This window comes from Protopterus annectens, chromosome 3.part0 (genome assembly GCF_019279795.1).
Source record: "Protopterus annectens isolate FY-2018-M chromosome 3.part0, PAN1.0, whole genome shotgun sequence".
NCBI lineage: Eukaryota > Metazoa > Chordata > Ceratodontiformes > Protopteridae > Protopterus > Protopterus annectens.
This window is the reverse complement of record NC_056731.1, coordinates 1082803979-1082817946: the sequence shown is the minus strand read 5'-3', so window position 1 is coordinate 1082817946 and position 13968 is coordinate 1082803979.

The following is a 13968-nucleotide window of genomic DNA, read 5'->3' as shown; positions in this document are numbered from 1 at the left end:
GTAGGAAAGACCACATGTAGGAGATACAATGAGGTCATATCATTTTAAAGACAGGAGTAGCCATGGATCTCCCAGAAGGGGTAGTAAAATATATGATGACACAGAGGTTTAGAAAACCTTAGATAGGAAGAAGAGATAGGAGGCATGTCGAAGCTGCATGAATGGTTACAAAAATCAGACAAATCAGATGGATAACTGCCCTCATTCATATCATATTACAGAATGTGTATTTAACTATGTCACATTCACAAGACATATTACAGACAGAATCTTGATGAATGTTTTCCTTATCTCTTTCTTAGTTCCTTTTATTTTGATTCAAAATTTTAATTTGTGTTACTAAGTCACTATTTCATACTCCTCAGAAATTCATTCAGCATTTACAGACATAAATGCATTTGACTCCTTGTTTGCCACAATGTCATAAGTCATTATATTGGTCTTGTCATAATTGGTTTGGATAAGTGTAGAAGGAGGACATATTTCTGATATTACTCTAAGATGCCTAACGTCCTATAATACACCATAAATCTCACTAATGCTCTAAGTAAGTTCACAGTAAAATCTCAAGAATGTAATAGCAAATATATGTTTTGCAGGTATATTACAGAAAAACAATCATACTGCATATATCTATATCTATAGCTGTGTCTGTATATCTATCTATCTATCTATCTATCTATCTATCTATCTATCTATCTATCTATCTATCTATCTATCTATCTATCTATCTATCTATCTATCTATCTATCTATCTAGCTATCTAGCTATCTAGCGATCTAGCTATCTGCCTGTCCAATTATTCCTACACTGTATTTACTCATCTCAGAAGTAAATGTTGCAGGTGAGTTTGCTGTTCTTAAATGCTGTATTAGTATGACAGTGGATGAGATTAATGAAATATACTGGTATGTAACAATTTAACATTTTACAGACATGAATACACATAAGCACAAACACATATATGAATTTCTGTATATGTGCTGCATTACCTTTAGACAATATCTTGAATTTTTATCACTTTACTGAAACATACAGAGGTCACTCACTGGCAGACGTTGACTTTGCTGTAATCTTCATAGTTGCTTAAATAATTATTCAGTTAATCAGTGTTGCTTAAATAATTATGCCAAGATTATGTTTATTATTGCCTAATTAAGCCTTTAGTGCTACACTGCTGCTGTAAATCTGCTGTTGTTGAAATTAATTCTTACCCTTGATTGAATATGAATCTCTGCCCTCTAGATGACATTAAAACTATAACATAAAGCACATTTATGCTATATTTTGGCAAGATGTACAGAATAACAGTTGCTCAAAACCTGTAGTTTCTCCCTGAATGAAGACTTTCAAAGTTGTACATTTCAAATTATTACCAAGGTCACACTGAGCCTTTGGAAAGTGGAAGCCACACTCTTCATACAGAAGAGGTGATGACTGCCTTCCTGAGTGACAAACAACAGGACATCTACATTCCAAGCCTTTTAGCCTCGTGTAGACAGTCATATTTCAGAATGGATGTCAGTGCAATCAGACATAAATAATCTAGTGTCTTGCCTATGGAGCATCATTGATGAATATCCTACATTATAATACACACTGCAGTACAGGATGTTCTGAATCTGTTCCTACATTAAACCATGTATTTAAAGTTAAAAGTGCTAAGAAAAAGTAGTACTAACTTTTGAAAGTAGAGTGAAATATGATAATATGCCCTGTTAGCTAGCACATTAAATCATATACATATTTTTCCTAAAATTAGATGAGCATACAAAATACAATAAAATATGTAGAGAAAAGCTTTCATTGTCAGCACTATATCTTTATAATAAGAAAATGGAATGAAAGCAAAATATTACATCTTGTAAGAAAGAAAAACAACAATTACATTATCAGTATAGTTGTTTGCATGCTTCATATACAGCACAGACACTGGTTAATCAGCCGAATTGCTATAAACCTGCAAAGAACCCCTACTATTGACAAGTAGGAATACAGCCATTTGTCTTGTGTGCATCTGCAAGCAAAAAACATCTATTTCTGAGTTACTAATACATTTGTAGCCGAATGCCAAATGCAAATGTCAGAAAGCACTTGAAAAATTGAATGCTACACCCTAATCTGGCAGGCATGCATTGCACCTTTGCTTCTTCTTATCTCAAAATAGATTTTTTTTTCTGATGAACATTTTTCTGCCTCCAAAATCCAAATGTAATCATTTTATGTACTGGGTCTTGGTAGTTTAATATTAACTTTAATACTGAAGTGTTTATCATACCAACTGTTAAACAAATAAATCCTTGCTGAAATAACTTGGCAGCCTTATGTAATTAGTCCAGATGGTAACGCTTGGTGTCCACTGAGGACCATCCTTGACCTCATTATTTTATGTCCTGGCCTCCTTTCCGTGTGGGTCTCTGTGCACATGCACACATGGTTTCGAACTCAGCGGTATTAATTGCTTCAACTATTGGAGGACTAGAACCTTTATCATTATCATCATTATGAATTATCATCTATATTATCATGATTTACATGAAGCTATGTTGGTAGCCAATGTTTTGTTTATCCAGTGTAACTCCTTTCTCCTACTTTAAACTTTCTGTCATCACACTCTGAAACACAGGCCAATATTAGGATTGTAGCAATTACCTTTCTGAATCTCCTTGTTATTAGCACACGCATTGCACGCATTCTAACACAAAGATTTGCTATTGAAAGTCAGGCATGTGTCACTTTCATATCAAGTTCAACATTTAAAATGTTCATAGAGTAAAACCTTCCCTATGCTTTTATAAAAAATTCAGCAAAATAACTCTTGTCTGTCAGTACAGCTGCCTAGCTAAAACAATGTGTACGTTTGCCAGGCAGGATGTCTGGTCTGATATATTTCAGATTCTTTCAGATCAACATTTTATCACCCACTGTTCAGTGGCCATGTATGTACATTACCAAGCTCTATAACTATTGACAAAAATTCAAAGTTTCTGATTCCATGTGATGAATTATAGCCATTCTTTTCATTCATACTAATCTTTCTCCAAGACAGCAATTTATAATAAACAGGCACAATTTCCAATGAAATATGAGTCACTATCAAACTGCAATAAACATGACACATATATAATGTTTGTGATAAACCAGACAAAAAAATATATATATATCAGAATCAATAAACTGCAGTGTTTTATCAAACAAGCAACTTATTTAGTTAAAGACTTGAAAGAAAAATGCTTTTCAAACTTTCTGTATCTTGGACACACTCAAGTGAAAAGTACAAGTGCTCTCTCACACACACACACACACACACACACACACACACACACACACACACACACACACACACACACACACACACACACACACACACACACACACACACACACACACACACACACACACACACACACACACACACACACACACACACACACATGCATGTACGCACACACAGACACACACACACATGCATGTACGCACGTACGCACACACAGACATGCACACACAGACACACACACACACACACACATTTTACTAATTTTAAGGATTTTTGTAAGGTGAGAGCTTTTAGACATGAGAAATAGATGTCTCATTCAAAAGGTATTTTGACACAGTGCTTCCAAAATGAAGATCTGCATATGGCTATATGTGTATATATATATATATATATATATATATATATATATATATATAATATAACAAACTTTGTTCCAGTGAGCCATGCATCATAGCTAAAAAAAAATAACAAGCAAATAAATAAATAAAAACATTCAGCAATGAATTTCTGTAATGTGAAATAACTTGAAGTATAATGCTGCAACACAGAAAAGAAACAAGAAATAAAAGCAGCAGAAAATATATTGGAACAGAGACTGATTACATATATGTTTGTGTGTGTGTGTGTGTGTGTGTGTGTGTGTGTGTGTGTGTGTGTGTGTGTGTGTGTGTGTGTGAGTGAGTGTGTGTGTGTGTGTGTGTGTATCTGTATTTATGTACATCTTTACCTATATCTATATAGCTATATATCATTTATATCTATCTATGTCGTTATCTATGTCATTTTGTCCATCTATCCCCTCAATGAAGAAGTACCGAAATCCAACCAGATTTTCCTAGATATCCTCAGTTCTCCAGCAACTGTAAGGAAAATAACAATTAAAGCCAACTATGCCTCCTGACTTACAAAAGATACTCGCTCCCTTAGGTATAAAAGATAGTGTATGGAAATCCTGGCTTAAAACTAAATCAGTGTCACTTCTCCTACATTACAAAGAACTTGGAAACCTAACCAAAAAACAAATAGAGACACAAAACAATTCTACAACACAGCTCAATCTTGCCAACATGCAAACGTCCAAAAATTCTGGAACACCATCAATAAAATACTCCATCCTGGAAATCCTACTACTCCTAATCTCTACTCAAATAACACCCCCCAAGAAACTGCCACCCTTCTTAACAATTACTTTATAGACTCCATCCACAAAATTACTGAAGCAGAGGAGAGCTCCATTCCCCCTAACACTTCTCCTCCTCCTCCTACTAACAGAACCCCCTTCTCACTCAAATCAGTATCCACTGTCTACATCAAATCACTTCTGCTTAAACTTAAGCCTTGTTCTCCCTCTAATGATAACCTTCCTCCCCTCTTACTCAAGACTGATGCTAATGCTATAGCCTACCCTATTTCTCTACTAATAAAGAGATCCATTCAAGAAGCCTGAGTCTGTGACCTTTGGAAATCCTTCTACACAATACCAGTACATAAAGGTGGGAATTCCATTGGCCCTTCTAATTTTAGACCCATAGCTATTCTTTCCCCACTTTCTACAATCCTTGAAAAATGCATTCATACTCAGCTTCTCAAACTATTACTCCACAAAAGTCTATTAACTCCTACCCAACATGGGTTTAGGCCAAACTACAATGCAGTCACTGCCCTACTATATTTTACTCAGACTTTAGCCAAGGGTAGTGACAACAATCAGCTTGTATCCTGTATATTCTTTTATCTCTCAAAAGACTTCGATAAAGTATCTCACTCCAAACTAGTAACTAAAGTATCTGAGTTCAACCTCTCTTCTTCCACACTTAACTGGTTCTCCAGTTACCTCACCAACAGGCTGCAAACCATGATATGGCACACTTCCTGCTCCCCTTTCCTACCTATCAAATCTTGAGTCCTCCAAAGCTCTGTCCTGGGGCCCCTCCTATTCAAGATCTTTACTAAAAACCTCCATACAGCCTGCAGTCACTCTTGTCTTGTACAATATGCAGACAACTCTACAGTTATCGCCCTCTCAGACAACATCTCTCACCTTCACACACATACCAAAAACTCTTTACGGCCCATTGAAAGATGGCCTTCAGAAAATCAGCTTATCTTAAATCCAAAAAAGACAAAACTTCTTCTCTTCCTCCCTTAAACTCTTTCCCATCACAAATCCACCTTTACCATCACATCCCTTGACAACACTACCATTAAGGCAGAACCTTACACTAAGCTTCTTGGCACCATAATTAAAGATCAATTAAAATTCTACTTTCATATTCAACAGAGTATTAAAAAATATCAAAAAAACTGGGATTACTTTACAGAAATAAGAAATTCCTTACCTCAAAATCTAAACTTTCTCTGATACAAGCTTTTCTCCTACCCTGCTTACTCTGTGCAGCTCCTGTTCTCACAAACATGCAGTCTTCATTACTTTCGAAGCTTGAACAAGCCTATAACAAAATAACTAGATTCGCCACAAACCGGCCATGCAACTCTCACCACTCCCATGCACAAATAAATTGGCTAGATTTTCCTCAACAACTCCTACTATCACAGCTACAAATCACACATTCAGTACTCTACAAACCTACTGCCTGCCCCTCCCTCTCATCCTATTATACTCCTAACTGCCCCTTTGTAGCTCTGATCAACATTTCCTTGACATCAACAAGCCCAAAAAACATAGGTAAACTCCTATATAAATATATATAAATACTCAGTGCCCCAGTCAGGGAAAAACTCCTCGCTTACAAAAGAAATATCTCACACCCAAAACAATTCAAAAAAGAGCTAAAACTCTCCCTAGTAAACACATGGGTCTGCTCATGTCTACAATCACCCTAACCTCCGACACCCTCTGTCTCCAACCTCTATCTTTTGCTCCTCATTTCTTCCACTGGGAAAAACTTTTTTTTCATTTTTTTCCCCTTTCATAAAAATGTCATACCAAACTATCAAGTGCAACTACAATCTACATGTATGTATATGTATGTGTGTGTATATATATATATATATATATATATATATATATATATATATATATATATATATATATATATATATATATATATATAATTTATTTTTTGTAATCCGTGATCTATGTAAATACCTAACTGATTTTTACCAACTTTAGCTTATTTATCATAATCTGTATTTTCACTTTTGCACATGATGCTCGAATACTTGTACTTTGTAAATTATTTCTCTGTCCTATGTAACTGCTTAGTATTGCCTTATGTCACTATCCCTTTATTTTTTGTTAAGGCTTTGTACTAATCTTTTTATTTGTATTACTATGGAGCTTTTCTGCTTGGGTGTCCACTGAAAATGGGCTCCTGGCCCAGTTTGGACCAACCCTGTTAACAAATGTCAAATCAATAAAATCAAATCTATCTATAGATATATACACATGCACACACACACAAAAACACACACACACACACACACACACACACACACACACACACACACACACACACACACACACACACACACACCTGTTGTCCAGTGAAGGTTATCCACAAGCAGGTGATTTTCTGATTTGCTGACCACTTTACTCTTTTTTCATCCTCATATGCAGCCAACCACAGTAATCTTCCTTTTCTAACTAAGCAGACTCTATGCCACATCCATTCATCTATGTGTTGGATTATCATACTCACTATCCATTTTTCATTTATACAGCCCCCATTACTAAATTTTAAATGTAATCCCTTTGCACCTGTAGTCTGCTAGCTATATCTTCCAACAATGCCTGGATTTATTTCAGTCTTTACCCACCTTCACTGTCACACCTGCCCTTTCACACTTTTCAAACAGTGGCTCTACCCCTCTTTTTAAAACCACCATTCTCACCTAACCCCAGTAAACTGTCTACAGATTCCCGAGTTCTAATCCCACCAAGCCTTATATATTCTGAGTATTCTACCTTCACCATCAAACAGGCTGAATGAGTTTTACTGATATCTGCCAAACTTACATCCATCCTTCATTGCACTTTTACATACTTTTACTCAGACTGCCCCACTCAGCAAAACACCACTTTCATCTTATTAACTTTAACATCACCACCAGCTTTGCAGTGTTCCACCCCCATTAAACCTCTCCCCTCCATTACAAGTCACACACCCTTTTAATTTTTGTCAGCTTAGCCTACCTATCCATCTTTCACCTACAAATCCAATACTCACTCTTTCGATTCATACCCACCCCTTGTCACCTCCTCCTACACCCAACCACTCCCCCTCTTCCTTTTCATTCTTATCAGTTACTCACTCCTGGTCCCATTATGTGTTATCCCTTTTTTATATATATCAAACTTTACTCTACAACTCTCTCACCTCTCGCAGATACCCCACCCTTTTCATTCAGCAACACCAACCTCAGCTTATTATAATCTAACACACCTCTCCTCTACACAGTATACCTTTACTCCCAGTTTGAATCACTTCATTGCCCTCCCCGAAATAATTCCTCTCAATGCTAAACCACTAACCCAGAGTCAGTTGTTTAATAATAGCAGATTTACAAAACCTTGTCATAGCTGTAACACCCTCCATAAATTTCCTTTCAGATTCACTCCAATAATCATTAATTTTTCTATTTATATGTGTCCCTTCACACTATCTATGGCTCTGATCCTAATGAGTTACTCAGAAAAATATGTACCATTGAAAAAAAAACACAATCTTTTTTGCTTTCACTTATCTCACTTCTCTCAGCTCCACACACTCAACATGTTGTCTTCCTCCTTCAAAGCAAAACATGTAGTTATTTTGCCAACTTTGGTCTAAATATATTATGCCCCCATCTAGTGACATTTGTGAATTTCTTGCTGACCTTGAGCTCTGCCAGCTTATCACCAAATCCATCTGTCTCAGCCTGTGCTCAAAATGACACACTGCCTCACATCTCCTTATCCACAACAACCTTTCTAATATTTTCTGTGCAGCTGTTTGCCCCACCATTCATGGATCACTGTCCCATCTTCTTCAAGATAAACAGCTTGCCCATTAAATATCCTCTCACATTCATCTCTTTTAGACCAAAATCCTTAATAAACATCTTTAACCTAAAATCTCACCTCTTCATATACTCATCTATCAAGACCCTAGGGTGCTGCTGAATATCTGCAGCATAACCTTCTTCAGCTCCAGGACAAATTATTCTATTTAATTAGTTCACTCTACAAACAAATTTAAAACAAACAACTAAACAAGAAATAAAATACCTTCATCGTAGAGACAAATCCTGGCACAACTACCCTAATACTTGCAAATGTTTCATTCATATTAGGAATGTATCCAAGCAAGGCATCAGAAAAATTAAGGACGTCCATCTGAAGCCAAGGACAATTACAAATCCTTCTTTACTTATGTTAGGAAACTAAGAAACAATACTCAGCAATATTTATGGCTCATAGCACACATTTCACTGATGAGATGACTGTCCAAATGCCATTTATCCCTGAATCTCTCATCCCTACCATCACCATCACCACCTCCAAATAATATGTACTGAAGGTGCTAACAAAGACTAAGAACATTTCTTCAGTGTGACCAGATAATACACAAGGCCATTTCTTAACTAGTACCAAAACATGCCCTATTGGAACCTCTGCAGAATGTACTTAGTCTTTGCTTGGCTATAGGCTCAGTCCCAGAAGTATGGCGTACAGCACTGGTGATGCCACTCATTAAAAGAGGGCATCGGGCTGATGTATCTCATTTGTAAAGCAACAGAAATCATTAAGACAGACTACACAAATTACCCCATAGAAAAAAAATCTGTCTTGCTTTTTATGTAGTTATTTTACTACATATGTGAACATCTCTGAAAATGTTTAATAAAGTCAAAGGGATGAATAATAGAATTGCTTTTCATGCTAATAAATAAGAACTGTGGGTTAGAAAAAAGATGAGTGGCAAGCAGAATTTTCTTCTTTTTTCTTAGATTTTTTCAGTGTAAAATATAAAAACATATTTTTCTGCATCTATTAGCTGCTAGGTAGTCCCGGCCAGCAACTTCATTGCTAATGACCTACCAGTTTCCCTGTGGTTTATAGATGGCTAGATAGATAGATAGACAGATGGATAGATAGATAGATAGATAGATAGATAGATAGATAGATAGATAGATAGATAGATAGACAGACAGATGCATATTTTTCTTTTTAACTAAATGCAAATACATATTTGTATGTGTAAATACAAATATATGTACACACATATGTATATCTATCTGTTGATCAATATATATATATATTTATTTATATATATATATATATATATATATATATATATATATATATATATATATATACACACACATATATATATATATATATATATATATATATATATATATACAGGTTTACTTTGAAACATCTAAAACCCATAACATCTCATTTCATAACAGTGAGATCAGAATATCTAAAACCCAAAACATCAAAAACCCATAACATCGGATTTCATAACATCTAACAGTACAAATCACATGAAAATAACATCCCCTCCACATATAACAACATATAATGACACCAAACTACTACAAACACTTTTTACTACATTTCTGCAGGGGGGCTTGATACAGTGGGGTTAGGAAATTAACTTTTTCCCACTGTAGTGCAATCTTGGAGTTGGTATATTTAATTTACGGGGGGTATGGGGGCAGAGCCCCCCACAAGGGGGGGTGAAACATAGTAAAAAGTGTGTTTGGTAGTTTGGTGTTGTTATATGTGGAGGGGATGTTATTTTGTTATGATTTGTAGTGTTAGATGTTATGGGTTTTAGAAGTTCTGGTCTCAATGTTATGAAATTAATATATATATTCTGTAACTTAAATATACCAACTCCGAAATCACACTACCTTGAGGAAAAGGGCATAAGTACATCTAATTAGTAGCTACTGCTGCATGGACTGCAAGTCAGCAACTGTTTTCATGATTTTGTGTTTTGTTCTTTTGGGATTTCGGTTACTTGGTCTCAGTTATACGGGTTTCATACAAATGAGCATTCACTCATTTGAAGTAGACCCATATATACATGTATATGTATATATGTATATCACACTACATAGTGACAAATAAAACTGCAGTATAGTGAGATCATGGAACAGTGGAGATTAGGAACACACCTCACTGTTCTATGACCTCAGACTTATATATATATATATATATATATATATATATATCAAGATGTGGGTATGTGGAGTTGCAAGGCCTTTCCTCCTCTGGAAAATTATTTTTTGTATAGGGTTGTTGTACTATTGATGGTGCATTGTTCATTGTTATGCAATTGAAAATGGTTGAATGGGAGTCAATGAATATTCTACCAATTGTTTATATATATATATATATATATATATATATATATATATATATATATATATATACGATGGGTCCACTACATAATCTCGAAATTTTGAAATATTGAATTTCAAAATCTCAAGACTATATAGCCAAAAGCCCTAAATACTGGAAGACCAGAAGCGCGAAATTCAAAATCCTGATGTACGGAGATATTGAAGTAGCGCTTCTGGTATTGCGGTTTGTGGATGGATAGGTGGAATTCAGGTAAGCATCTATGTGTAAGTGTGTTGGTTAGGGGCTTTAGTGTGTGTTAGTGTGTGTTGCGACTGATGTGTGTGTGTGTGTGTGTGTGTGTGTGTGTGTGTGTGTGTATGTGAGGGACTCTAAAATGTGTGGGTGTGATTTTCTCTTATGTGTCTGTCTGCGTGATACTTGGAGTTAGTATATTTAAGTAAGGGGGTGTGGGAGGTGCAGGGGTGCTTGCCCCCTGCTTATCTGTAGTGTAGGATGATATGTTTGATTGTGGGGGGAAGTTGTGTGTATATGTATGTGTGTTGTACATTCGGGATTTTGAATTTCGCGCTTCTGGTCTTTTGGCATTTAGGGCTTTCGGCTATATAGCTCGAGATTTTGAAATTTGGTATTTCAAGCTTTCTAGATTATGTAGTGAACCCATACATATGTATATACAAGAGCTAGATGCAAACACATCAAGGATATATTCAGGATATTTTCTCAAATGTGATTGCCACTGATATGATTGACAATGATTCAGTGATTAGTCTGTCTTTGGAAGAATTATCTGACACAGAAATTTGAGTATTAAATAAAGGATTAGGATATGCCCCATCTTTTTGTGTTTCTGAATTTACTACTGTTATGGCCAGTAAAAGATTTTGCCATTATTCAATTTTAGTCATTATTATTTTCAAGAAGGAAATATTGTTGTACCATCTTTAACCTCCTTCTGGTTCAAGAAATCCTCATTTCAGCCTCCATAGCACCTAACTGTTAAAATATTTGAACAACAGGTTATATGAGAGTTACATGCTAACAGTAATGTAATTTTGAAAAATTATGGTCATAACCTAACCAAATTAAAAAAAAAGCATTGGAAGGTTTGGACAAGACTCAAAACACCAAAACTGTAACAGCTGATAAGGGTGGTGCCATAGTGTGGTGAGATTCTAAGGACTATGATAAAAAGGTTATGAGACAACTGAGGGACTTTAAATCCTATTGTAGACTATCTATTGATCCAGGAGTGGATTCTAAAAGATATATTGTTCAGCTTTTGATTCAAGCTTAAAGGATGGTTGATTTTTGATGCTTTGTTTCAATAATTGTTAGTGGAAGACACAAGACCACAATTTTTTTTATTTACTTCCCAAAATACACAAATCTATTGAGAATGCCAGGTAGATCTATAGTATCTGGGCAGAGTTCCCTTATGTAGTCACTGTGTGTGTGTTTAGAACACCAATTTAAACATCTTTTATGTTTATTAAGAGCACGGATTAAGACACTACCGAATATTTGAGTTTAAGGAATGAGGTGCAGCAGGTGGGAGTGGTGGTGGAGCAGTTAGCATTGCTGCCTCACAGCAAGTGGTTCTCCGGTTCAATTCTTGGCTGGAGTGTCTTCTGTGCAGAGTATACTTTTCCTTCCTGCAGTCGCGTAGGTTTCCTCTGGATACTCTTGTTTTCTCCACATCTCAAAGGCATGTTGTTGGTGGATTGGACACTCTAAACTGGCCCTAGGTGTGTGTGTGTGTGTGTGTGTGTGTGTGTGTGTGTGTGTGTGTGTGTGTGTGTGTGTGTGTGTGTGTGTGTGTGTGTGCACCTTCTGTGGAAGGTTGAGCACTGGGCTGGAAACTCGACACCATAAAACTCCACTGCCAATCATTCTGCAGACTTGTTTCACTGTGGTGACACCTAACTGGGAAATGCCAAAAGAAGAATGAATGATGTCCAGATTTCCATTAGCTCTTACTTATATACTTTGGATGTACAACCCTTGTGTCCCTGATCCCACATGAAGGTGGTATACTGGCTGTCAGATATTGGTTGGGTCTTTCTGGTATGTGCTCTGAATCACATATTGAATTTTTGTTGAAAACTTTGGGCATAGTCATGGACCATAAAGTTTTCTGGTATCAGGATGTATGTTTCCTGCAAATTAAGGGCACTGCTATGGGGGCAACTTCTTTCCCATTTATGGAGATTTATTTATGGGTTATGTGGAGCAGCTTTTGATTTACAGTGATCATAACCCTTTTAAAAATATTTGAGTATGTTGGATAGGTTCTTTGATGATTGTTGGTGCATTTGGTCTGGAACTATTGAGGTGTGGCATTTATTTGTTGAATATTTGAATGACATCATGTATGGTTTGATATTTTCATGGAAAAAAGATTTATTTAATATTGATTTCCTTGATGTAAATGTGATGAAATAGACTGATGGGACTATAGCCACAAGTCCTTACAGGAGACCATTTTCCAAAAATTCTCTATTACAGTCCAATAATTGCCATCCTCCTCATGCTATCTGTAATATCCCTAAAGTGCAGTTTCTGAGGTTAAGAAAGATTTGTAGCTCGACAATGGAATTTAAAGTCGAGGCTAATAAGATGGAAGGTAGATTTGTTAGCAAAGATCCATGTAAGAAGGGTAAGAAATGAAGCTTCTCATAAATGTAGAGATGGGCTACTAGATTCAGATAGTGCAAATTGTGATGATGTCAACAATAGCTCATTGAGGGTGATTTCTACATATAGTACAAATACTTTTAAAATTTGTTAGATCATTAATAGGTTTTGGCACCTATTAAAGACTGATCTCTTCTTTGAACAATGCCTCGATGAACATTGCTATTTTGGCTTTTGGCTTTTGACAGGGAAAAATCTTGGTGAATATTTTTCCTGGTTTAAAAAAGACCAAAATAATAAAGCCAATGACAGCTGTATGGATATAGTATTCAGTACACGTTGTGATAATTAGGTATATTGCAAGGTAATGTCTAAAACTAAATCTTTTACGTCTATCAGTACATTGAAGGTATATCAGACCAGGCATTTAATAACATGTATCACTGACTGGATAGTCTATATGGCTATTTGCCAATGTGGTACGTTTTATGTAGGGCAAACCTCTAGACCTTTGAAAGAACGTATAGCTGCACATCTCAGTGATATCAATTGCAGGTGCCTCAGAAGTGCTCTGTATAAGCATAAGTGTGAACATGTTTCTGCCCATTTTATTTTTGTAGGAAGTGATGTGGTGGTTGCTGAAGGTTTGGCAGTTTCATTAAAACATAAGATTCTAGATAGAAAGGAAAAATTGTGGATAGTTAATTTAGGTGCTATGTTTAAACCAGGCTTA